This window comes from Macrotis lagotis, chromosome 7, assembly GCF_037893015.1.
Source record: "Macrotis lagotis isolate mMagLag1 chromosome 7, bilby.v1.9.chrom.fasta, whole genome shotgun sequence".
Classification (NCBI taxonomy): domain Eukaryota; kingdom Metazoa; phylum Chordata; class Mammalia; order Peramelemorphia; family Peramelidae; genus Macrotis; species Macrotis lagotis.
This window is the reverse complement of record NC_133664.1, coordinates 2,022,562-2,050,346: the sequence shown is the minus strand read 5'-3', so window position 1 is coordinate 2,050,346 and position 27,785 is coordinate 2,022,562. Positions and strand designations below refer to the sequence as shown.

The 27,785-nt window shown below is 46.3% G+C and overlaps 1 protein-coding gene and 1 long non-coding RNA gene across 4 annotated transcripts in view; one reads left to right on the top strand and one right to left on the bottom strand.

Moving 5' to 3' along the window:
* The window catches only part of NXPH1 (neurexophilin 1), a 215,697-nt gene that overhangs the window by 153,990 nt on the left and 33,922 nt on the right, over nucleotides 1-27,785 (bottom strand). The gene's annotated exons all lie outside the window — the stretch shown is intronic.
* LOC141493600 (uncharacterized) lies at nucleotides 22,621-26,587 on the top strand. Its single transcript, XR_012470247.1, has 3 exons — nucleotides 22,621-23,650; nucleotides 24,940-25,051; nucleotides 25,782-26,587. It is a non-coding gene; the product is annotated as an uncharacterized LOC141493600 (long non-coding RNA).

The following is a 27,785-nucleotide window of genomic DNA, read 5'->3' as shown; positions in this document are numbered from 1 at the left end:
TTCTCTATCCAGATGAAACCTTTGCTGCCCTTAATATCCTTCTTTCTGCTGAGGTGATGACTTCTTAAAACCCAGCGATCCTCCATAACTCCCATCCCTCTTGGATTGTCACTTACTCAGCTTCCAAATCAGCTGAATCACGTACCTGGATGTGCTGTCCCTCAACAGATTTGTGGGGCCACTGAACAATACAGATCTACATTGCAACCTTCACTCAGAGACTTGCTAAGGAAAAGGCCACTGGGCCACCCTACCCCTTGCAGCTCCTGATCTATGCAGCCCTGGGGGCCCTCATCACCACAGTCAACATTGTGGGCTTGGGTCTCATTAGTGGTTCTATAAGGTCCCTTGCCAATGGCTTTGGCCCCATGAAGCAGCTTACCTTCTGCCTAGGCTGCCTTCAAATTAAGCCCACCAGGAGTCCTTTGCATTGGGGGTTGGGTCAGAGCTGCCCCTATGGATCCGACTGGGGAAAACGAGATCTGGATAATCCCACTGTTTGCCCCTTGCCTCCCAACCTGGCAGCCTTTGACCTTTAGGTGGATTTTCCTGCATCCCAAGGTGATAGATGTTCAAATGCCCCTATGGAATCGCCAAGAACAAAAAGTATCATTCCCAGAAGCCCCAGCTCTTTCCAGAAGTTGCACCAGAGTACAAAGGAATTCACAGTGGTCATGAAAGGCTCCACATCAGAACCTCCTAAACCATACAAACAATAATATCCAGTCAAAACAGGAGGAGGGATTGTACCTGACAAACCAGCCTGACCTTCTATGGATATAAAAAGTGTGATGGTCAAATTATCATCCAGGTTCAGGAGTGAGCCAATAGGTATAGTTTAGGGAGAACCTAGCCTTCCGGACATATGTGAGGGATCAAGGGCAACAAGATGGCCTGGTCTTCCCCTACCATCCTCATTCGGATGGCTGTTCTCAAGGTGGCATCTCCCTCAAATGGCGGCATCTCAGGAGATGCTGATCTCCCACAGCATCAGGGCTGACTCTACTCTTCCCTTCATCCATTTCTTCCTCATTTCTTCCATACCTAAAGAGATTGAGGCATGTTCTACCCTAGGAATATAGCAGTCACTTACTCCATTTCTGAATTTGGAAATACAGAGAGGTGGACCATTGGCCAGTGGCAGGTGGCTGTCCTAGAATCTGCTACTGACTTTGTGTGGGACCTTAGGGAGCTCCCTGGATGGCCCTGTGCCTCCATTTTTTCTTTATAAAGACTCCAGACCTCACAGAATGATTGTAAGGAAAGTCCTTTGCACAAAGCCGAGGATGCTAAAAACAGGAGCTATATTCTGCTGTTGCCCTCCCCAGATGCCTCCTGATGGTGTGGGCCTAGCCTGGGTTCTCAGCTGGGTGGGATAACAACAGCTTCTCCCAGGTCCCATCAAGTTGGAAAGACTGAGGGCAACTCCATCCATTCCAAGCAGCAGTGGGTCAGCAGAACTCACTGGAATGGTCATATCAAGAGAAGGGGATCTAAGCCCAGAGCAAGAATCCAAGGCAGCTGCCAGATTGTGGAAGGGCTGGCATCTATATCTTGGGAAAACCACTGGTGCATGGCTAGCCACTAAAGCATATTTGTCCCTCCTTCCTCCAAGGTTATGCCTGGCCTCACCCAAAAAGCCTTCCCTCCTTACACCGAAGTCAATCCCATTCATTCATTCATCCCTCATCTACTATTATGGGGGCAACTAGGCAGTGTGGTGGGTAGGGCACCAGCCCTGGAGTCAGGAGGACCCAAGTTCAAATCCGGCTTCAGACACTTGCCACTTATTAGCTGCGTGACCTTGGACAAGTCACTTAATTCATTATCTCGCATTCAGGGCTCTCTCCAGTCATCCTGCTCCATATTTAACCACTGGACACAGATGGCTCTGAAGGAGAAAATTAGGCTGCTGACAGCACAGTCCCTTCTCACTCAAACCCAATCCATGCGCTGATCATGGCATCACCTCCCTGATGTCTCAGTCTTGGGAACAAAGGACAAAAAGAAAAACAACAAAGCTTGCTGTGGTACAGTCCACACATTGGGGTTATTGCTTGTTTCCATGGTTGAGTCTCAGGCTCTTTGCGTGCCGAGCTACGTCCCTGCCCCACTTCCCATCTCCTTTAGTGCCTGGCCGGTGACTCCTCCACAAAAGGCACCCCCTGAACTGAGGAGCTGGCCAATGTACCCCTGGAAATCTATATCTATAGGACCTGAATTTGAACCTCCTCCTCTCCATCACTTATTACCTGCATGACCTTGGTCAAGTCACCTAAGAGATCAGAAAGAATTAGAATCCGTGATCTCCAGGGTTCCTCTAACTGTGACAGTCTATGGAAGAAGCCTGAATCTGGGATTCAGTATGAAAAGACAGGAAAGGCTAATCTGATAAAGATTCCCTTTCTCCCACTCACCTAAGACACTCAGACACAACCTGTACCTTGCCTCTGGTTCACCTCTGGATCCTGTTTTCCCTTTATAGAAGCTCCTAAGACACGTGGAGACCTCAGCTTATTTCCTCTGAGGAGTTGAGATCTCAGGCTTCTGGCAGAGAGAATAGCCTCCCCACAGAACAGAGGGATGCCAAGGAGAGTGGGCTCACTTAGTCACCCTGAAAATGGAACTCACTGGCTCTGTCCCACTGGACAGACTAACACCTGCAATCAAGGCGAGTCTCCATTGACTTAGGGGTCTCAGGGCTTAACTATAACCTACAGAGCCAGGAGAGGTTGTCCTTGGCTGGGCAGGCATCCTCCTTTCTAGGGAGTGGCCCAGAAATGATGTCATCCCAGGCCCCAGACAAAGGCTCTGGAGCCAAGCACATCCTGATGGAAGTCCAATTGCTTTTAGGTTTGGTTTTGGTTTTCTCTCGAAAAATCATGTGTGGAATTGCTAGGAAAAAGTCCGACAGGAAGCTAGGAATATTTCTTATTGATTTTCTCCTTTGTCAGAGAAGGCTGAATGAGTACTTTCTCCTAGGCTGAAAGACTGGAAGCCAATCCCACAGTCACAAGACTTGGGATGTACAAGTGGAAGGAAGCTGAAAAGTCCTCTGACCAACCCTCCATTCTGCAGAAGAAGCTTGTAGCTTAGAAGGACCTGCTCAAGGTCGAATAGGTTGGTCTTTAAACTCTAGGGCCAGCAGGGCGGGCCCCCATCACCTATCAAGTCAAGTCACACTGCATTCAAGGTCTTTGTTGACATGGGACCACCCAACCTTATTTCATACCACTTCCTCAGTGTTCTCCAGTTAAATCTCATATTCTCCTTCCTCCATGCATTTGCTGACACTCCTCCGTCCCTAGCTGCCTCCCCGTGTGCATTGTGAATATATTGTCCTCCTTCACACAATCCTTTCCCTAAGTCCTTCTGTCCTGCGCCCCGTTTCCATATTTCTGATTTTTCATCGTGTTCTACAAGAATTGTTGATCTTTGGGAAGGAAAGAGGAAAGCCTTGAGAACTCAGCAAAAAGGAAAGATCAGGAAAATTCAATGACTTTGGGGGGAGGAGGGGATCCTGAACTCAGGGCTCTGCTAAAATGTCTTTCTGAAGTACAATGGGCAGATTTGCCCCTCAGCAGAACTCAGGAAACCCTAGGACAGATGCAAATTTACAGGAAGGCATGGACAGGAACTACACAGGGGTCAAGGCATGGATAGGCTGCAACCTGTGCCAGGGGAGGGACTAAAATGACCAGACTGCGGATGATTAATATATTCAATCCAATCTCACCCAAAAGCAATTACCAAGGACCTGGTATGGATTTATCACATCCTGACTGCTAAATAAAAGCCCCAAGTAGGCTCTGCCTTCATGGTGCTTCCATTATACTGAGGGGTTGGGGATACAATCAGTAAATAGGCAAGGGTCATACAGAGCTCACAATGTGGGAAGCAAAGAGGCAGCTCTAACATCTCAGGGTAACATGAACTGAGCTCCTTGTCCCCTACCCACTCTTGTTCTGTGGCACTGAAGCCCCTCTCCTGGGGGTCTCCATCACCTCATGCCTGAACAGTAACCTGATGGTGGTCTCCCTACTTCAGTCATTCCAGCCCACCTACTCTCCAAATGCAGAGTGACCTTCCTAAAGCCAATTCTAACAGCACCACCCCCTCCCAATAAACTCCAATGACTCCCTATGAGCTTGACAGTCCAATTCAGCCCTTGGCAGCCAGTCCCCTTCCCAACTTTCCAGTTTTCTTATACCTCATTCTCTTCTACATCATCTGAGATCCAGGGTCATTGGCCTCAATTTTCTCTCTTCTAATCTTTACCTTGTAGCCTCCCTGGAATCCTTTAAACTCCAGCTAAAATCCCACCTCCCACAAGAAGCCTTTTTCCATTCTGTTTGAGGCTAGTGCCTTTCCTCTGTGATTATCTCCAGTTTATCCTCTCTGGGGCAGTTGGGTAGCACAGTGGGTGCTGGCCTTGTTTGAAGCTTTGTTCTCAAAGAGGACCAGAGAATAGAGTACCAGGCCTGGAGTAGGGAAGACTTCCTCTTCCTAAGTACAAATCCAGCCTTAGACCTTACTAGTCGTGTGACCCTGGACAAGTTACTCAGCCTCATTTGTCTCAGTTGAATTGGAGAAGGGCATGGCAAACCACCTCAGTGTCATGGCCAAGAAAACCCCCAGAGGCATCATGAAACGTAGGACCTAAGTGCAACAACTGAATAACAACAACCTAATATCCCCAAAGTCTTTGGCCAGCCTCAGAGTCAACTAGCAGTGTGCTTTTTCTCCGCACCTAGTGAAGTCCTTCAGCCAGGATTCCTGATTGATTGATGAATCCCAGAAGGTTCCCAAGAGCACCTAGAGAAATGCCTTATTTCATCAGTAGGACAACTGAGGCATAAAAAGAAACATCAAGTCCCCAGAGCATGATTTAGAAGGCTAGGCAAGTCAAAAAGAAGCTCAAGACCTCTGTTTCTTCATCCATGAAATGGGGGAGAAGAGAACACTTCCCAGGACTGATGCTGAGCACTAGCTAGATCCCGTCCAAAAACTTTTGTAAACCCTCTGAACCAATCTGATGAGGAAGTTCAGGTTTCCAAAATGTTGTCCTACCAGAGAGTCGCTTATGAAACATGCTTTTTCTCTAGGAAGCTGCTGTAGGATGAGATATAGGGGAAGCATGTAATAATGACTACCATTGGTAGAATGTGTTACAGACATGATTTCATTTGAGCTTGACCCAAGAAGGAAGGGGTCCAGGTAGTATCTCCCATACTTAGGGATGAGAAAATTCAGTATAGATCCCATCCCAGATATCATTGTCTTCATTTTACAGAAAGGGACACTGAGGCTTAGAAGGATTAATCAGCTTACTTGGACTCGTACTATTGGTATTGATATCATCATTTTACAAGTGAGAAAATGGGTTATTAAAGGCCATACTCCAAATATCAGTGTCCTGATTCTAAAGAATGATGGTACTGAGGTTTCCTGAATTTAAGTGACTTGCCCAAGATCACACACATAAACAGCAGTAATGATAATAGCTAATTTTTTATAATGCTTTATAGTTTGTAAGGTGCTTTATAGACATTTTATTTTACCCTCACATCAACCCTGGAAGATTCTTATTATCCTCATTTTACAGTTGAGGAAACTGAAGCATATGGAGGCTCAGTAACTTGCCCAGGGTCACACAACAAATAAATGTCCTGCCTTTAGATTCCATACTTTCTCCACTATAGCATGATCCTGGGTCATGGAATAAAATACTGAAAGGGAAAAAAATATTCAAGTGAGGAAACTGAGTTGAGTTGTGACTTGCCCAGGGTTATATAATTAGCGATGTCTGAATCTAGATTCCAATCCTGATCCAGGGATCTAGTCATTAAAACATCCCAGAACAACCCTAATAGAAGAGATGGAGTCCATCCTTTTGTGATTACATTATAACATAAATTGATACTTGCCTCAACTTTCCAGTGAAGTAAATTTCCCAACTGTTCTCCTCCTCCTCACCAGCACCCCCTGACACTGCCCTGGGTCTCCCTTCTCCCCATCAGTCAGGAGGGCCAGCCACGGAGAGATATTCCTACCAGGTCCACAACAAAGAGCTCAGAACCAGGGGTCGATATTTCTATTATCTCTGGTTGCCCTTCAGTCCAATAGCTGCTACCATTGGCGACCACTGACAACCCTGGAGTCATCCAGGGACCAGAAGCCATAAATCTCCTGGACTTTGGAAAACAGCGAGGTCTCCACACACACTCCCACCCTCTTACACACTTCTTTCACACACACACACACACACACACACACACACACACACACACACACACACATCTACATACCTCACATCCCCTACCTCCTCAGAGGGGCTTCCCTTAAGGCAAGACACTGACTTTCCCAAGTCCCAGAGGTGGCAGCTTGCAGCAGGGAGCTGAAGTGACCTGGGGTGGCAGGTGAGGCAGGTAGCTCTGATAGCAAAGGGCTAATGGAATTCACCTGGCACGACCTTCATGTATGCCTCACCTGCTGCCCCTTCCCCCCCACCCTGCCCCAAGAAGTTGCCTCGCCCTTCCCCCAGTCCCACCCCCTCATTGCTGCCCCCTCCCTACCCCACCCCCACAGCTCTCCCTCCTCTTCCTCTCCCAACCTTCTGCCTGGCTCCACCCCTGGGAACACACTCCTAGGCATCCTGGGCCTCCCCTCCCACTCCCCCCCAATCCTACCTCTCTGTTGTTTTGAGGAGTTTACTCAGCGTTTATTGGGCTGGATCATTGTCCTGAGCCCTGGCCCCTACAGTACTGAAAGCCTTCCCTGCCTCTCCTCCAGCCTGGCCCAAGGATTGAGGAAGTTCACCTGCTGGGGAGCTGGGGTGAGGGTGGGCCCCCACCTTCCCGGGAGCTGCCTTTCTTTGAATCAACTCAAAGGAAAGCAATGATACTGTCCTCCCTGACCCAGAGCTACCTGACACCTCCCCTGAGGCCAGAGGGGGCAGATGGCACATGACATGGGCCTCACCTGGGGGTGTCCTTCAACCAAGTAATACTATGGATCTGGGTTACTGCTCCACTCTTGGGGCCAGGAGCCCTTCCCTAAGCAGACCTTGCCTTCGGGCTGTGCCCAGACCGCCTAGAGACCCCTCAAGTTTGGATCGATATCCCCCAACTCCATCAAATCTCCATTCTGCTCCCTCTGCTTTGGAGAGACCTGAGGACAAGGTGGTGGGCACCAGGAGTCTAAAGGCAAAGACCACTAAGTCTCAGGGCCATCTTTCAACTGTGCCCTAGGATGTGACATTCTTGAGCCACAAAGGAAAAACAAAGGCAGATCCTTCTCCAGCCTGGCAGGGATGGGCAGGGGTGGACAAAGCAGAGGGTGGTCTGCAATCAGGAGAGCTCAAGAGTCAGAACAGGACCAAATGTGGAGGCGTTTGGGTACATCCATCTGCAGAGCAGGAGGAGGTGGCCCCACTGTCCCTGGCCTGGGAGAATGCTTGGTCCTGCTGGCATAGTCAGGGGCTCCACCGTAATTATCATTCCTGTCTGACTCTCTTCAAATCCCTGTTCAAACCAGGGCCCATTGGTTCTCTGGCAAGAAGGTCTATTTTCCAACTTCTGAACCCACACCAAGGATCCTCCTTATTGATCCAAGGTCAAGAAAGCAAATAAAGGCAAACCTAGCAAATCACCAAGGGAGGACAATTTCCCCCAAGATCTTTTGACAAAAGGAATGGAAAGTTCCACCACTGTGCCCCAGAATCCATCTGGGGATGAATGAGAACTCAAAAGCAAATGTCTGTAGAATGAAAATCACTCTTGCTTGGCCCTGTCTGCCTGCTGGAGAATGTAGAAATAAGCCAAAATAGTCCCATTGCCCTCACTAGTCCAGGGCTCACCTTACCCATGCCATGTCAGGCAGCCCAAGTTACTGTTCAAGGACTTCTCCATTGTCCAAGGTCCAGAGCTTAAAACCTTAGCCTGAACCCTATCAGCCACTCTGTCATGAAAGGATCCATAGAGAAAACATGGGGTCACTCCCCATTGGAAAACCCTCTGCAATCCCTGGGGCCTTGTGAAGTTCCTTCATCTTAGAAGGGGTGAGACCATTGACTTTGCTGTGGCCCTGCTGGCTTTCCATTCCAGTGATGGGAGCCAAAATTCTTTTCCCTGACCACTATTTCCTTCTGTGGGATGTCTTCCCAACAGAATGAAAGCTTGTGGAGGGAAGAGACTGTTTCATTATTGTCTTTGCACCACTCCTCATTGCCTAGACTGGTAGCTGTCACATAGTAGGTTCTTAACCTCTCACATTGTAGGTTTTTAACACGTGTGTTTTCATCCTTTTGGGGAGAGGAAAGCTGGAAGATCCCTGTATCTGTTTAGGGAAAACTGTGCCCCATGCAGGTGGGCAGGAGGGTTGTGGACAGCAGAGCCTGCCAGTATGCCAAGCAGAGGGCAAAACAAAGGGCAGAGGGGAAGAACACCCCAGAGAATGACCAGTTCCCACAACTCAGGACTTGTCTCCCAAACAACAAAACTGGACTCGTTAATCACTATTGAACCCTAGAGAGTTCTCAGGTGTGGCCTATCATAAGTCCTGACTTATTCCAGCCCCAAAGTGAAGGAGGATAAACTGAAGAACTGGGTAAGTCACAATTATTGTACCTCAGTTTCCCAAATGATAAAATGAAGAGGATGGCTTCCCTGTCTTCTGGTAGGTTCTTCCAGTCCAGACTTTCTAAAATCCCAGGCCACAGAGTCAGATTATATCATTAAGAAGAGCTAATGGAAATCATGGATTCTGGTCATGGCTTATGATGCTCCAATGGCCCACGGACACTTGCTATGGGTTTTCCACTTGTTTCTTGAATTAATGTGTTATTTCTCATTCGCTTTTGAAGAACTTCAATTCCAGGGAGACATCATAAGATGCAGAGGACTAAGGTGAGACTTAGGAACTCCAGATGATGGGCTTTGAAATGGTCAGATAATGACCAACAGCACACTGCTGCCAATGACTGATGGACCAACTAGCTTCTCAGAGGATTGTCGTCAAGGGCAGTTAGCTTTGATTCAGCCTCTGCTCTCTGGTCTGTGATGTTCAGAAAAAGCAGAGTATCATTCTCTAGCACTTGTAACCACTGAGTCACAGGGGACAAGTTGTGAATATACAGGGCCAGAACTCAATTAGCAAAGGTATCATCCACTGCCCAATCTTGTGGCAATAGGATGACGGACACACTCCTGGGGGGGGGGGGGACAGAGAGATGACCCCAGTTATGAAGCTAGGTGTAGCATATCACCTCTGGGGTTCCAAACTTCAACTGGAAATAGATCTCTGAGGAAAATCCTATCTGGTTCTGGTTGAAAAATGGAAAGGCTTGGCTTTATTTACTCCATCCAGCCGGTTGAAGCTGATGCTGGCAGTGGTTGTATAGGTAGATCAGATGGCTAATAAATTCTGCTCCTAGGAGCCCAGTCATGAAGAAGACACCTCAGGGTAGGGGCATCAGACAGAAGGACAAGTACCATTTATTCCCAGCTCCTACCTTCACAGGACAGAAGGGATTTCTTATCTAATGTCCATATTCTGTAATCCTCAGTGGGTTATGCAACATCTCAGGCAAGAATTGCTTCCACTTGCCATGTGTCTATCTGGCAGGATCTAAGACCTGTGATTTCCTAAAGAATTCATTAAAACAAGGGTGGCTCTAGATAATACTTTAATTTACAGATTGCATGTTATATCAAACTGCCCAAGAGTTACTTGACAAAGTTAGAACAAATAATTGTAATATTCATTTGGAAGAACAAAAGATTCAGACTATCTAGGCAAATGAAGAAAAAATTCACTGAAGGGAAAACACTGCAGACCTCAAATTCTTTTGTAAAGTTGCAGTCATCAAAACCATTTGGGACTGTATAAAAATTGGAAAAGCAGATCAATGAAAGAGACTTGACAAGGAAGAGTCATAAATAAGCTAGCTCAACAAAGCAATGGTAAATAAACCCTAAAATATAAATTAATAAGAAAGGAGCATTTGAAAAGAACTTCTGGAAAATACCAAAAATAGCCTGGAAGAAATTAAACTTAGACCAATATCTTATACCATACTCCACAAAAAGTTCAAAGTGGACATGTTTCTTGAATATAAAAATTATAGTATTTAAAATGTTTTAAAGAAAAATAGAGGCAATAGAGCAGGGCAGCTAGGTGATGTAGTGGCTAGATTGCCAGACTTGAAGTCAGGAAGATTCCTGAGTTCAAATGAGTTTGCTTCAGTTCCTCATCTTTAAAATGATAGCAACCCATTCCAGTACCTTTGAAACTAGAAACTAAATGGCTGATATTTTCTGTATATTGGAGAAAACAAGGGAATTCCTGAAAAATATCTTCTTCTGCTTCATTTACTATGCTATGATCTTTGACTGTGTGAATCACAGCAAAATCTGACAAATCCTCAAAAGAGATAGGAATACCATAACATCTCCATTGTCTCTTGAAGAACCCATTTATGAACCAAGAAGCAACAATTAGAACCTAACATGGAACTTGAAGGTTTCAGATTGGAAAAACAGAATGACCAGGTTTAGATTGTCATCTTATTTATTTAACTTATACAGAGCATATCACACAAAATGCCAATATCAATAATATCCATAATATCAGATAGGCAGATGACAACACTCTGATGGCAGTAAGGGAATAAAAATTAAGAAGCCTTTCAATGAGGATGAAAGAGAATGTGTAGGCTGACTTAAAGCTTAACATCAAAAAACTAAGATCTTGGCAACTGTTCTATCACTTCCTGACAAGAAGAGGGAAAAGAAAATGGAAGCAATGTCCGATTTTATGTTCTTGGGCTCCAAGATCACTCCAGATGTCAAAGGCAGCCATGAAATTTAAAGATCCTTGCTCCTTGGAAGGAAAGTTATGGCAAATATGGACAGCATGGTTAAAAACAGAAACATCACTTTGCCCACAAAAGTGCACATAATTAAAGCTATGGTTTTGTCAGGAACAATGTATGGCCGTGAGAGTTGGACTATAAGCAAAGGTAAGGGCCAAAGAATCAACACTTTCAAGTTGTGGTGCTGGAGAAGACTTTTGAGAGTCCCTTGGAGAGCCAGAAGATCAAATCAATCAATACTTTCAAGAATTAGTTCTAACTATTGGAAGGTCAAATGCTGAAGCTTAAACACTTTGTTCACATAATGAAAAGATGGGACTCTCTGGATATTGAGAATGACTGATGGCCAAAGGAAAAGGGGAGAAAATGAATAGATGGTGTCATGGAAACAATGAATATGAAGATGAATAGATTTAAAAGAGATAGTGGAGGCTAGAGGGGCCTGGTGTGCTGTGGTCCATGGACTCATGAAGAGTCAGGCATGACTGAATGACTGAACACCAGAGACACTATACTTTTGACATCTATTTATAACTAAACAATAGGAAGAGCAAATTACAAATGAGAAAATAGTCAGGACTCTTAGTAAATTACATGAATTTGAAAAGATTTTACCAAAACAAAAGATTTTCATCTAGGATAAGGAGGAAAGCAGTCAACTGGAGAAAATCTTTGTATTCAACATCTCTGATGAGGGTTTGACATCCAAAATAAATAGATAATGAACAGAAATAGCTGAGACCAAAAGCCATTCCTCTATAGAGAAATTTTCAAAGGATATGAAGAATCAGTTATTTTTTAAAAACTGCAACCTATTAACAACCACTGAAAAAATACTTCAAATCCATAAGAAAATGCAAATCCAAACAACCACAGGGTTGCTTGTCAATTCATCATATTGACAACAGAAACAAGTGCGAATGGTCAATATTGAAGGGGTTGTGGAAGGATGGCATGCTAATGCCCTGTTAGTGGATCTGTGAATCTGGAAAGCAATTAGAAGCATCCAAAGAGACTAAAATATCCATACCCTTTGACTCATAGTTTTCCCTGCTAGACAGTTACACGAAAGAGGTCACTGACCAAAAAGAAGACTCTTATCTACCATCAAATTCTTTTTTTCAGAATTCGACATTCTTCACAGTAACAAAAATCTGGATAGAAAAGAGATGCCCATCAATTTGCAAATAACTATACAAATTGTGATGCACAATGGTCATGAAACATTTTAGAGCTGTAGGAAGGCAGAAGCATGATTTATAATAATATATGATATATTAATAATGCAATATATTATAATAATTTATAATAACAGTATGGAAAAACATATGAGAAGAAAACAACATAGAGAAGGACTAATAACAATGTAAATGAAAATAAAATTCCCAAACTGGAATGTTGTGGAATTATAAAGAACAAACAACCTCAAAGATTGTGGGCACCTCCTGCACCTGTTGCAAAAGCTGGGGTGGGTATGCAACTTTGCATATGCCATTTTGTTGATGTGTTCATTGGTTTTGCTAAATTTTTTCTCTACTTTAAAAAAAGGTTTTTGGTATAAGGCATGGCTCTCTTGGAGGGGAAAAGGAATGGGGGGGGAAAGGGAAAATCTAGTTTTGTCAATAAAAATCTTAATTTTTCCAAGTACAGCTCCAGGTTCCTAGTATAATACTATGGCATCAGTGATACTAAACAAAGAGGATGAGTATGGGCTACATGTATCATCACTTTGATGTAGCTCATGGGAATTTTCATAAGAGGCATTGTACCACCTAACTGCCCAGGGCATAGCAGATTCCTAACAAAATCTTAGGGTTGAGTGGTTGGTTCTATTTTATTACCACAAGGCTTCTACACTGCAAAATAGAGGATTTAGGCCCCATGATTTTCCTCAAAAATGATGAAATGCCCACTGCTAGAGAATTGGATTCTCTAGTTCTCTCACTGATTTCTTCAGTGACCAGGACAGAGGATCAGGCTAACACACTCACTGTTAACCATCATCTGCCAGCAACAGAGAGACGCATGGTCTCAGACGGGGGGTTAAACGGAGAGCTGATGAAGTGGGAAGGTTTGGTTTTTGAAAGAGCACTTGAGTTCAAATCATGGCTTTGCCACTTATTTTTCATGTTACCTGAAAGAAGTCACTTGACTCTCCCTAGAGCTCCATCCCTTCCTCTGTAAAATGAGGGGCAAGATCACATGTCCTCAAAACTCCTCTGCATTTCTCTATCCATGATCCTATGACTCTATGAACCATCTACACAGGCACCAGGACTCACACAATATTCTCTGAAGAGATAGAGTGTCCAACTACTTTGGTATATTGTGAGAGCAGGGGAGGGGCACACACATTTTGCACAGGCAGCAATGGCCAGGACAAGTGCAAGAGGTAAGTCACAAAAGATTCAAGTCAAGTCGCCAAAAGGAGTCACATTCAAGAGCTGGACCAACATTCATCAAATTACAGATCCATCCCAATAGCCACATCTTTCCTTGAGAGACCTTCTGGAAAAACAAGCACTAGAGATCACTGTCTTTCCAGAGGCCGGTGATACAGACTGTGAGCCCACAGGAGGCAGGCCACAGTGTTGTGTCCAGTAATGGCACTTTCCAGATGTGGGGCACAAGCTTTGGTCTGCACTGATTTTGATCATAAGCTAAGAGACAACAAGAAACAAGCAAGGTTTTATATGATGGGGGCAGTCAGCTAGAGTTGCGAAAGAAAATGGAAATTGGGTCAAGGAATGCGATCAATTCACATTTCCTGGGAAATAAATGTAGATGACTTCCATCAAGAGCTGCCAGCAAAACTTGAAAGGAAACAGTGGAAATTCCTGGTCAGCTCCAAGTCGGTAGGGACCATTCTATGGCATTGAAGACTGACTGTAGAACTCTTCCAAAGTGCAGACCTATCTGGGATCCCTCTGCTCTGGATACCATTGGAGTGGCTTATGAGCCAAGGGAAGGGAATATGTGGGCTTTGATTATTGCATTTCACGTGCCTATGGAATTCAAGACGTAAACTCAATGAGGAGCATCCTTCAATCTGGGGTCTTCACTATGCTGCCAACATTTGTAACTTTCAGAAGCAGATTTTCCAAGCATTATTCTTTTGATTTCCTTCACTTTTTCATGTCCTTCACAGCCCGCAGAGCTGACGGGATGTTAATGCAGCAGAACCGCTCCGTACCCTTTTTCAAGGCCAATTTTGCAATATGGGCAAAATGATTGGAAATGTCGTCCTGAAAAAGCTTAAGCCATCTGTCAGGGACTCCACAAAAAAGATCCACACTGCTTCCCAGCCAAGGATGTGGATAAATTAGGCCTGGCCAGAAATGTCCAGGCGTGGGGGTTACTATTTGAGTTTATTAGGACAAATTACACATTTTTATTGTTTATTGCCCTAGGAAGATTGTCTTTTCTGATGCTAATAAGCCATAAACCATGCTGGTCTGAAAGAAGGCAAATGGCAAGCAGCAACTTATCCCAGTGACTGGGATAAAAAGGGGCGGAAACCACCACGTCACCAGTCAAACGTACAAGCCCCCCAGAGTGTCTGGTGGCCTATTTACATTCACAGACACACCCCTGTGAACAGCTCCTCTGAGCTTTATAAAAATAACCCCGTTAATATTTCATGGCAAACTCCAAAAGTACTCGGCGAATATTTATTCATGAAATGTATTCGGTGAAATCTTCTAGAGTGGGAGGGTGGAGCTACTGTGATTAAATTATAGAGCTGGGGATGTGGCGCTTTGAAACAAGGAAAATGATTCACCCCTTTCTTCCCTGAAACATAAAAATATTACCATTCAACAGAGCTAACAGTGAGTCCCACACATTGGGTAACCATGAAGTCTTACGCTGGTAAATGGTGGAGGGAAGGCAACAAGTTCTCTTCCCAAAGGTCAGAGTGTTTTTAGGGACAATCAAGGTGTAGTCTCACTTTTACCTAGGGACAAATTAAATGGACCAGAGGTGCCAGTTTTGCAGTTTGGGGCAAAGTGGGCTCTCTGTCCTGAAAGGCCAGGGAAGAGCTTGGGTGGACTATACAGACAGCAAATGAAAAGGATTTGTTTTGTTTTGTCTTGTTTTGTTTTGTAAACCTCTCCAAGTCTCGAGCTTGGCCTCCTGCCACCACTTTGGACTGATGCCATTAGGAGTGTGCTCTGGGAATTGGTACAAACGAGAACACCGCAAGTGGGCACTTTCGGTTTCTCCTGATTTCTGCCATTTGTCTTCATCTGAGGTGCTGTCATGGAGGTTCAGTTGATTTTCCACTGAGCCACACTTGCTTAGGGTGTTTGGAGAGGGAATGATGGGAAATGGGGAGTTGGGGCACTCAAGAGGCCACCACTAACACAACTCCCATGCAGGCTGCTCCTCTGGAGAAACATACAAATAAATCTACAGAAGACCACGCCACCATGTCTCTCCTTCTGGAAGCAAAAGTCTAAAAAGTTTCGAATGATGTTGAATCCTGCACAATCTGGAAGGAGGGAGAAACCCACTCACCTCCACCCATCTGCTGCAGCCTAGCCATGGAGTCATAGAATCCAAACCAAGGATTTCAGAATCAGAAAGCAGCTCAGTAGCCACTTGGGACCCACGGCTCTCCCACCCTCACAACAAGCAGGTGGTCATTGAGCCTCTGCCTGAAGACCTCTGTGGGGGCATGACCCGCTGTCCCAAAGGAGGGCGTTCTGCTTTTGTGTCATTAAGGAAGTCATCCCATTTGCATTTCAGTTTCCACCCACTAGACCTAGACGTGCTTTACAGGACCAAGATGATCAACACCTACTTCATGGGATTGCTCTTAAGGTCAAATGAGACAATTCTTGTAAACGCTTCCCAAACCCTAAATTACTACAGAAATGTCCATGCCAGCGACAGACCTTTTGTCTCCCTATGGCAGGGATGTCATTTAAATTGCAAGGAATTTCCAGTTACCTCCCCTCCCTCTGGCTTCTCTTCTCCAGAGCAATTCCCTTAGCTGGTCCTGATGGAGCACATGCATGAAGGCCTTCGGCAGCCTTGGGGACTTTGTTTTTCAGTGTCCTCCATCAGCAATGCTCTAGCAGACTGGAACAGAAGATGGCAGGGTTTCATCTCCCTCTGTTCAGGTGGCTTTCTTAACTGGCACTGGACACTGGCGATTCATGTTGAACTAAGCTAGGTTCACAAATTCCCCCACCGCTGCACCCCAGGTTATGCTCAGAAAATTCCACTGTCTCTTTATGCCTCCCCCACTGCGGACCCAGACACCCCAGGCATTGAACCCGTGTGCAAGACCTTTCATTTGTCCCAATTAGAGTCATCTTACTCAATTCAGAACAATGTTCAAACCCACTGAGCACTCTTTGGATCCTGTCTTGAATGTTAACCATCTTGGGTGTTAACCATCTAGCCTCAAGCTGATTCCTTCATGGTCAAAGATGTTTTTCTTAAGCAGAGATCTGACCATGTCCCTCCCCTACTCAATCCATGCTGGTGGCTCCCTATTGCCTCAGAATAAAGATAAGCTCTGCAGTTTTGCAACCTGACCCCAGTGGACATTGCTCCCATCCTGACTCTGAAGCCTGGTCCAGTGGTGCTTCTCTAGAATTGCCACACCCCATCTTAGGAATATCCCTCTCCCCTCACCTGTCCCTCATTCAAGACACCGCACCATCTTCAACTTGATGCCTTTCCTGAGCTCCTTCCCCAACTGCTCACTCTTTTGGAGAGAGTGCTTGTGTCTAGAGTCAGCAAGACTTGAGTTCAAATTTGACCTTAAACACTTATGATGACCCTGAGCAAGTCACTTGACCTCCTCCATAGAAGACCTCCAAGGCCTAACTCACAGGATTGTTGCAAGGAGCAAATAAGATAGTATTTGTAAAAAACACATGACCGACAAGGATGTGGACAGACTCTGGCCATGCAGCTTTCCAATGAGCTCCCTGTCCAAACAATCCAGGAGCAACTTTGCCCAGAGCTGGGCTCCTTCTGACCTGATGAGCATGACACAGAACCCCCTAAGAAAGCAAGATTCGATCTTGGCCCTTCCTAGTCCTCCCTTCTGCCTTAGAGATGGACACATGTTCAGAGTCCCTCCTAGGCCCTCAGCAGAGAGATTGGTCAAGAAGCCCGATGGATCTCACTCTCAGTGGCAGCCCCACTAATTCTCATGGTAGGAAAAGGCAGTTGTGATCCACTGCAGCCAGACCCCCACAGCCCCAGACCCAGAGCTCCTCTCCCCCCCCTCTACCCCAGCTCTGGTGGTCCAAGTCACACTCTGCTTCTGTTATTTTATGAGGACACAGAGAAGCACCCTGAACTCATGGGCTTCCTCATAGTCCAGTCATGAGCCCAAAAGATTTATATTGAGAAGACTGGGGCATGGAAGTGCCCCCTCCCCCGGCAAGCAAATGGGAACCTCTGCTTCCTGGTTCATGCAGTCATAAACGATTGGAGATAGACCCAAAGACATGGCCTCAAACTCACCTGTAATCATGAAGACCAAGTTGGAGATGAGCTTCATCTGGTCCACTGGCCAGGCTTCTGGGATGATGTCAGACCCAGTAACAGTGGTCTCAGTCCCCATGAGAGAGAGTCCTCCTCCACATCACTGGGGCAGGGGCCCTTAATCAGTACAAGTCCAAGAAGCTGATAAGCAGTTGTCTGCCCACCTTCCAAATCATCTCATCCCCCAAAAGAGGAAAAGGTTCATTCTCTGATGTCTGTGTGTATCAGTGCAGAGAGCATACGCTTCAGACAATGAATCACCAAACCCCTACTATGGCCCTAGAAATGTAAAAATATGGAAAGTCATCACTGCCCTCATGGAGTTTGGGCTCCATCCAGGAGAGAATATATGGGTAAATGGGGCTGGGCAAATTGATCAGCTCATCAAGAGAAAGGCACTCAAGTGGGGGAAATGAAGCAAAGTCTCATATCAAAGATGGCATTAGAGGGAATCTTGAATGAAATCAAGGATTCTTCCAGGTGGAAGCAATAAGTGAGAATAGGCTGGGCCTGGGGGCCAGCCCACGCCAAGTCTTAGAGGTGGGAAATGAAGCCCAGTGAATGGGAAATAATAAGAAAGTCAACTGGACTGGATCAGAGCATGGACAAGAAGGAAGGGGGTTGATGTCTGAAGGATTCTAAATTCTGAAATGAGGAGGTTTAGAATGGTCTTTAATCTTGAGGTAAAGAGAGCCATGGGGGGCATATGGAGTAAGTGAGTGATATAGTTAGATCTGCACCTTTGGAAATTCACTTTGGCAGCTTCATGGAGGGTGAATCAAGAGGAGCCAGGGAGGGAGGAAGTCCAGGAAGACTTACCAAATTCTAGCTGTCGATTATATATTAGTTAACTAAAGCTCACTAGACCACCAAGAAATTCTTATGTAACAATAGAAGATAACAGAAATCATTCAGCCCACCACTAGAAGCTCAATCCCTTTGCCCTGGAGTGGAGCTGAGCTTTTTTCCACCTGCCCAAATCCTGACCAGAAAGTTGATCTCAATTGGAAAAGGAGTGAGAGTGGTGCTGGGGGGAGTCCAAGGCCCAGAGCTTTTCTTCCCTCTGGAATCTCTAAAGAGCTCATTGACCTCTCTAGGTGACAATGAGGGTTTGACCCAAATGACCTGAAGGCCCTTCCTGCTTTTTGGTAGGTCCAGAGTGAGGAGCTGGTGGTATGGGGTGGGGGGAGGGTCCTGGAGGTCTCCAGATCCTACTAGTGATATCCTGATATAGAAGCTGGGTGATCATGACTGCCCCTTCCCATTCTTGCTCCACTGACCTGAGTCCTGATGCTGGTGGGGCCTCCAGCTCTAAATCCAGCCTGGAACCCTACATCCAGTACTAGCAACAACATGCATCCTACTCTTTGTGATGCCATTTAGGATTTCCTTCACAAAGCCTTTTAGAAATATTTCCATCTGATTTTCACAACAACCCTGAAAGGCAGGAGTTATTATTCCCATTGAGGAAACTGAGGCAAGCGGGGGTCACATAGCAAATAAGTGTCTGAGGAGGATTTGAACTCGGTGTTTCCAGACTCCAGTTTCACTGCCCTGGGCTAGGGAATGAAATACCTCCTGGCTGACCCACCACAACACAGCTTTTCCTCCATCACCCAAGAAGGAGCAGGCTCCTTGTTGGGACCTTCATGGGATCCACATGAAGTCGCGGCACAAAGGGAGATCTCAGAATCCACCTTGTCTGCTTTCCAGATGGGGACACTGAGGCAAGGAAAGATGAAGTGACCGGTCCAAGGTCACATGAGAAGCAGGACCTGAATCCAGGTCCTGACAGTAAGCCACCCAATGAGCATCCCCAAAGAGTTACAGGGGTTCCAAAGGGCCCCTGCCACAGCAGCAATCAAAATCCCTCCAGGAGACAGTGATTAGAGCCAGATGAAGCATCTCATTTACATTGCTGACTCAACGTGGCCACTTCCTTCCTGGTGGATGTGCCCAAGCTCTGACCCAATTGGAATGCAATGCAAATCAGCTCATTAGGCAGCTGCCTAGGCCAGGCTCTCATTTCTGAGGGGTGGGTTTATTCTCAGCTCCCTCCTCAGAAGTGGGAGTAGGGTCTGGCCCCAGATGAAGCTTCTTGTTGGGCCTTGCTTTCCCCAAGGCCTCTCCCTGCACAGCTGATGGGAGCTGGGCCTTTCAAGGTCCACCCCCTCAGGCTGGGCCCTGCCCAGTCCCCTCCCAGCCTGCTTCATCTCCCTCCATCTGCCAGTCTACATGATTAATATAACCAGTTCACTAAAGCCCCAGATTTAGTAAGAAGATCAGGGTTCAAGGTCCAGAGCCTTGGTTGGGGAGGGTCCCTCACATGCCATAGGGCTCTCTGGGATCCCAGACCTGCCTCTCCTGAAGGGTGCAGATGAGAAGGAAAGCTTAGGGATGGAAAAGAGCTTTTATTCCAGATGTGAGTGATCATTGCAAGCCAAGCTGTCCTGGCTGTTTCCAGCCTGGGATGAATTTGGTCCTTATTTCCTGGGGAGCTTTTGCTGGGTCTCCTTTAGTCAGACCCCCCAAGTCTAATGGTTCCTTCCTGCCCCAAGGGCCTAGATGTCCATCACAGGGGAGACTGTGCTCTTCCCCCACGAGCCTTTCAGGAACTGAAATGTCCAGAAAATCAAAGATTCTGAGAATAGAAAGGGGGAATCCACCTAGACAACATCCAACTCAGTAGACGCCCCCCCCCCCACCAGCCTCCCTGGGAAACATGCTTTGATTGCCCAGCAGGGCTGGAATGAGCTACCTTGGTGCAAAGAACAAGTCCTGGGGGCTTGTGTGTCCACCAGAGCCCCAGTGGCAAAGACCACATGCTAGGATTGATTCTGGAGGCTTCTGGGAGCATGTGTCAATCCCTTTGAGTGGGGGCTGGGCCACTGCCTGAACCCCCCAGGGACACTCTAGGAGAAGCAGACACCCAACAGTGTGACCTCCAGTATTTGGCCCTGAGTTCTCGGGCTTGAATGGTCTACTTTAAGGGCATTAATAGCCAAGAAGATCTCAAGAAGGTGCTCAAATACAGGCAAAGTGGGGTCTAACAATCTAAAGGGGTGGAGAGGATTTCATCCAACCCTTCTTGTCACAGATGAGGAAACCAGAGCGAGGAAGCAGCCTAGGTGCAGGCAAGTCACTAAGGCCTCTGACCCCGCCATCTTGGGCTGAAAGGTCTCCAGGCCAAAGCCTTCTTCCCAGTTTCTTCCTCTTTCTGTCCCAAAGAAAAGCCATATCAGGGAGGAAAAGAAGCTGCCAGTGCCACTTCCTCTGCCCTCCTCAGACCACACTGAGGTCAAGTGCTTGTTTCTGGGTGCCACACTTTGGCACACTGAGAAGCTGGTGAGTATGCAGTGACAGGCAATGAGGACAGTGAGGAACCTCAAGTTTATGCTCCATGAGGCTTCCTGGCAAGAACTGGGGGAAACTTAGGCCAGACAAAACAGGACTTAAGGGTCAAAATTATGTCAAGCATTTGAGGGCCATGAAAGAAGGAAGTTATTTTCTGTCTGAGTTCAATGCGCAGAACTAGAAGCAATAGGGAGTGGTTGGAAAGAGGCAAATTTGAACTTGAGGATTAAAAAAAAACCCATTTCTTAGTGACTGGAACTGTCCCAAAGGGGAGGGGGGCTGCCCAGGGACAAGGATCTCACTTCACTAAAGGCCTTGGGTTTACAGAACCGGATGCTACCGTTCAAATAGAGGTCTCTATGGCATCTTCCCCCTTGCATACTATGTGATCATTGTGTGGCACGCCTCAATCCGTCTTTTCCTCTTTGAGCCCTAAAACATCTTTTAGCTCTTCCCGGAATGGAAAGTAACAAGCACCCCTGGGTTAAAGACTGTCGTGTCTCAGGGACCCCTTGGGAAGTGCCAGGAAAGTAGGCTCTCTTCAGATGGAGAACCAAGCAGCAGCCTCCTTGCAGAATATCTCGCAGAAAAGGCTCTAGACTTCACTGACAGGAGCATTTTGTAGTAGAGAGAGCCAGACTTAGGATCAGCAGCACTCTGCCTTCCTGTCCCACTGTGACCCCTACACCTATATATACCCCCACTGGGTGATTAGGGGGAACTAGGGAGAACCACCTCTGCAAAGAGGGTGCCATCTCGGGTGTCTATCACTTTGGGAGCAGACATTTGGCTTAAATGTGGTCATGGGGAGAGACCACTGCCAACTTGGAAAGACCACAGAAATACTTGTTATTTTCAATCCCTTGGCAGTGCCAGAGGAACAGTGTGTACACATCTGGGGTCCAGCATGTCAGCTCCCACCAGAAACCCCGTTTTCCTGCCACTACCTCCTTCTGCTACACACGCCTAGTATGAACTTGTAGTCCACTCTTTTTTTTTACTCTTCTTCCCCCAACTGAGCCATGATTCCCTCAGTGAAGATTCAGAGACCTGATATCCAGAAGGCAAGGCCTAACTTGTCCAAACTGAGCTGGGCCTCAGCTCAGCAGCTAAACAGCTGCATCACCTCCTTTTGATCTTCTCCTCTTCCCCCTCTCTCTTCCATCAATAAACATTTATGGAGAGGCAGCTAGGTGGCACAGTGGATGGAGCACTGGCCCTAGAGTCAGGAGGACCTGAGTTCAAATTTGAACTCAGCCTTAATAATTATCTAGCTGTGTGGCCTTGGGCAAGTCACTTAACCCCATTGCCTTGCAAAAAGCTAAAAATAAAAAAATAAACATTTATGGAGCCCTGATATTTTCCAGGCTCTATGCTAAGTACTGGGCATACAAAAAGAAGTCAAGGACAGGTCCTGCCCTCAAGGAGCTTAACATCTAAGGGGGGATCCAACATGCAAACAAATATATACACAACAAGAATATAGGGGAAATAATTAAAAAGGGAAGGCACCTGTAGAAGAAGCCAGGAAAGTCCAAATTTGGAGATGAGGATGGAGAACAGCCCACACAGGGGGAGAGATAGCCAGAGACAATGCCCAAAGCTAAGAGATGCCTGGGTTTGTTGTTGGAATGGAGGCTAGTGTCACAAGATTCAAGAGCATGTGATGGGAAGTTTGAAAACAACTGGAAAAGGAGGAGGGATCCTGGTTAGAGAGATTATAAAGACCAAGAGGAACATTTTGCATTTGATCCTGGAGGTAATGGGGAGACATAGGAGGTTATTGCTGCTATTGTTTTTGTCCTTCATTCTAGAAGTCCATGACATCACAAAGCTGATGCCATAACAAGCACATGAATTGTATTAGAATGGGGTGGTGCTGTACTAAGTCGCCAGTCTCACTTTCCTCTCCAGAATCATCTGGATCCAGTGGTCAGATATGAGTCAGGATGCCTGGAGATGGCCCTGGAGGAGAGGCAACCATGGTTAAGTCACTTGCCCAAGGTCATACAGTTAGTAAGGGTTAAGTTCTGAGGCTAGGTTTGAACTCAGGTCCTCCTAATGCCAGAGCCATTGCTCTATCCCCTGTGCCACCTAGCTGCCCCCAAGGGAGATTATTGAGAAGGGGATGATGACATGATCAGCTCTGCTCTTTGGGAAAATCACTTTGATAACTGAATGGAGAATGGACTAAAACACAGAGAGGCCCAAAACAGGCAAATCCCCCAGCAGCTATGGAATCAGTTCAGGTGATGAGGTGATCAGGTGCAGTGATGAGGATTTGCCCCAGTGTGGGACAAATGTCAAAGGAGAGGAGAGGCAAATTTGAGAGAGGTTGCAGAGGTCAAATTGATAGGTCATGAAATAGCTTGGAAGTAAGAGGCAAGAGAGAGAAAGGAGTCAAAAAGGACTCCCAACATCTTCCCTGCAGTGAGCAAGGGGACGGATAGTGTTGGAAAATATGAAGAAGAGGTCAGTGGGAGAGCATGGGGGCAACCAAGGAGAAAAGAAGGACGAGGTTGGGGAGAAATTCAGTTTCTTTTTTGCCCAGCAGAGAAGGTAGAACAAGATGGCACCCATCATACCTTGCCTGAGATACTGATGGGCAAACTGTAGACCACTCCCTTCAGCCCACCCAGGCTATGAACCCCATCCTGAAGGCCAAGGTTTGATTTATGACAGAGGCTGTGTCAGACCTCTAAGTTGCTCTGGGGCTCTGGGAGAGCTGGAACTAATTATTGGACCTTCCATGCTCCTCAGATTGTTTCCCTCTTTCTTTTAACAATATTTCCTAGCGAATATTGGAAGCATTGTGTTTTCAGGAGTCAGTCTCAGTGTCCTGAGGGGAAGGAAGGTCCCAGTCATGCAGACATCCACCCCATATTATGATTCTTGGATGGGAACATGGACCAAGTGAGTGAAAAACGACTCTAAGGTATACCAAAGTCCTTCATCAAATGAGCTCAATTCTCACCCAAGGGTTGCCCCTGATTGGGGCTGGACTTCATTAAAGAAAGACCCTTTCCCAAACATACACACACTCATTCACTCATTTACACTTGCACTCTCTCTCTCTCTCTCTGTCTTTCTCTGTCTCTGTCTCTGTCTCTGTCTCTCTCTCTCTCTCTCTCTCTCTCTCTCTCTCTCTCTCTCTCTCTCTCTCTCTCCCTCCCTCCCTCCCTCCTCCCTCCCTCCCTCCCTCATTTCCTGATTTATCTCATTTTTATCTCATTTTCCCCATTTCCCCAGGAACAGAGCCATAATAGCTATGCCTCTGGCATGCATTTAGAGAAACAAAAGTGAACCATGTGAACTGTGACTTTTAGCAAAAAGAGAATCATTTATCTAATTAGTGAAAATAAATGAAGAAGGAAGCTAGAAAGGGTCCAGCCCTTGACACTCTGGTGACCACACTGGGTGGGGGGGGGCACCTGTGGGTCTAGCTGCTGGAGAAAGTACATTCTCTTCCACAAAACTGCCAAGATATAATCTGCCTCCCAGAATTTCTGAGCATGAACCCCATCAGACCTTGGAGAAGAGTAAAGTCTGGTTTTTGTCTTTGTCTGGTGCCCAGGCTGGCATCACATACCCCAGAGTCACTTCATAAATGTTTGTTGGATTAGATTAAATCCAATGGCATCTTTGCTCCTTCCCCATCCACACAGTCTAATCTGCTACTGTCTCGTGAAACCACTGAGGGCAAAGGCAGGGACTCTGAAGGAGCCCTCTGAAGGAGATTCATCCAGAGAAAGCAGAGATAATGCCAGGCCTGTCAAGACAGGACGGAGCCAGCAATGGCACTCTGGTGGTCTGGGGGCTGAATTGGGATGGGCAGGAGTCACTGCCTACATATGTAGTCCTGATGCCCAGGAAGCTCCATCCATGCCTCCCCAAGCTCAAGTAGAATCACCCTCCGGCACTCGGTCTCTCTTGACCCTCTCTTCTCCCCATACCTGCTCCTCTCTCACGTCATCATTGCTCAGTCAATTGTTATTGTGCTGAGTTCTATTTATTACCTTTTTAAAAAAACAAAAAACTTTGTTCTAAAGCAATGGCCTGTGTCTATCTTCCTTGACAGAGATTTATTTTGATATTCAAAAGTGTAGAAATTTGGGGTCAAAAATGGGGAGGGGGGAGAAGTCGCACCATGTCCAACCTCAGGGAATCCTTCCTTTGGGAAAACAATCACTTCTATTTATCAGCCTTTCCTCACAACAACCTAATGAGCTGAGAATCACAACCTTCATTTTATGAAGAAAGGAGGTGCCAGAGGAGGAAACTGGGGTTCAAGGAAGTCAAGGGAAGGAGGGACAGGTATGTGTACTGTGTAAATGTGTGTACAAATGTATGTTTCTATGTGTGTGCATGTGTGTTTGTGGGTTTATGGATATGTATTAATATCTGTATTTGTGGATGTGTGTGTGTGTGTGTGTTGTGTGTGTGTATGTGTGTCAGAGGCAGGGCTTAAATGACTTCTCATTGCCAGGCATCTCTGACACATGGACTCTAAGTCATCCCATGGTGCAAAGCCTCTGACTGACATAGACATTAGGAGGAAGAAAAGGGACCTGGCCACCCATTCTTGCCCAATGCTCAGCTGCCAGCTGAGATGAAGGAGACTATTGAGAGGCAGCTGGAGGAGGGTTAGACTCTAAACAGAGTTGAAGACCAAGATGGTGGCAGGAGGGCCCAGGGGGTGGACAGAGAAGACCCTCCAAATGTCCCATTCTATCTAGGTGACCATGATTTCCCTGAGCTTCTCTCTGCACCTTTGAGTTTGGTTCTTCCTGATTGATTGTTCCCATAGTCACCCACCCAGGAAGTGTCCGTGGTAGGATCTGAATCCAAGTCCTCCTGATTCTCAGTCTCCACTCATTCCATGTGATGGTGAAGTAAACAAGTGGAGAAAGGAATGGGAGAGCTGCTAGCAGAGCAATCACTCCTCCCCATCGCTTCCCAGAAGACAGGATGTGAAACAGCCTAGAGATGGCCTTTATGGACCCTGACTCATCAGCTCTTGGCTTTCTTTCTTTCTTTCTTACAGGTCCATAATTAAAGATGGAGGAGGGGAAAACATAATAAATGAGATCTTTACAATTCAGGCCACTGAAAAGAAGCATTTAAAATTTATGGGACAACATTTTGTTGTTAATTAGCTCACCCCCATCAGATGGAAGCCTAATAGTCACAACAGACCTAGGAAGATTGGCTAATGAGGTGTCCACTGACCAGCATTATCCTGCCATCCATCACGGTGCCAGCTAATAGGAAGGGAGTTCTAGCTACCAGAGGGCATTTACCTGACCAGTGACATCAGGAGTGTGGTCAAGAAGACAGCTGGGTGAACTCATTCAACCTTTCTAGAGAGCAATTTGGAGTTATACCCAAAGGGCAATAAAAATGTGCATCCCCTTTGATCCAGCAACCCACTGCTGGGTCTATGCCCTAAAGAGATGATGAAAAAGGGTAAAATCATCACTTACACAGATATATTCATGGCAGCCCCATTTGTGGTGGCAAAGAATTAGAAATTGAGTGAGTGTCCATCAATTGGGAAATGGTTTAATAAACTGTGGCATATGTATGTCATGGAACACTGTTGTTCTATTAGAAACCAGGAGGAACGGGAATTCAGGGAAGCCCAGAAAGATTTGCATGAACTGATGCTGAGTGAGATGAGCAGAGCCAGAAAAACACTGTATACCCTAACAGCAACATGGGGGTGATGATGAACCTCGAAGGACTCGCTCATTCCATCAGTGAAACAACCAGGCACAATCTGGGGCATCTGTGATGGAGAATATCATCTGTATCCAGATAAAGAACTGTGGAGTTTGAACAAACACCAAAGTCTATTACCTTCAATATTTTCTAAAAAGTGTCTTATGTACTATGTAATTTTGGCATCTCTAATATTTTATTTTCTCCTCAAGGATGTGATTTCTCTCAACACATTCCATTTTGATCAGTGTATAGGTATGGAAACAATGTAAAGATTACCAGACTGCCTTTGGGGGGGGTGGAGGAAAGGGGGGGGGAATTATAAAATTCAAAACTTTACAAAAAAAATGATGGGTAGAAACTACTATTGAATATAATTGGAAAATAAATATAAAAAAAGAAGGCAGCTGACTCCTGCGGGGAGATTCTCTCCAATTATCACAGAAGGCTGGAAAGGTAAAGAACCTGTCCAGGGGTAGGCCAGAGTGGGAAAGTGATCCATGACTGCCCAGAAAACTCTAAACTACCTTGAGCCTGGTAAACAGTCAAAGAAGCTCCACTATCCCACTCACCTATGCACATGAGCCTGGGTCCTCCTGGCACTCTGCCATCCTTGCTCTGGTTCTATATAATGCCTTACCTGGCCTAGGGTTGTGCAGGGATCCATACTATTACTTTATCCTGTTACTACCCAGAATGACGGACCTCTTGGGAGTAAACGCGCCCCTCCCCCCCTTAACCTAACTAGCCCTACTAAAACCTAGTAACAGCCAAGAAGGTATGAGGCCATCTTTCTTTGGTATCACAGTCCTCTTGGCAGGTATGTCACCCTACAATTGGCACAATATGCCTTGTGAGTCTGCCCCCTTACAGGGGCTGTCATTCCAAAGTGTTGGTGACTTGCCTTCTCACTGACCTGGTGCAGCAGCCAGCCTCTACTTGTCCAAGCCTACTCCTGAGCCTGGCACGAGAGATCTGAGGAAAAGGTTGCCTGTGTCTAAGGAGGAACCCAAAGAGAGGGAAGGAAAGGTGCCAACCAAGTGTGAAACATCAGGGGCAGTGCCATCGTCCGCGGCAGGAGAGACACTGAAGACAAGGCAATTTCAAAACTCATTCTGAGTATGCCCGTGCCCATGATGCTCACAAGCTACAGGGGTCCAAAGGGCCTCCCGCTCTGCAGTGTCTAGAATGACATCCTGTCAGGAGCATAGATAAATTGTCACTAGGCCCCAAATCAATAGCAATGGGGGACAGGCTTTCCAGTTCATTTGTGACAGATTGCTCAGCCTGGGTGTGGCACATGTAAGGAGCCAGCCGAGAGGAGGAG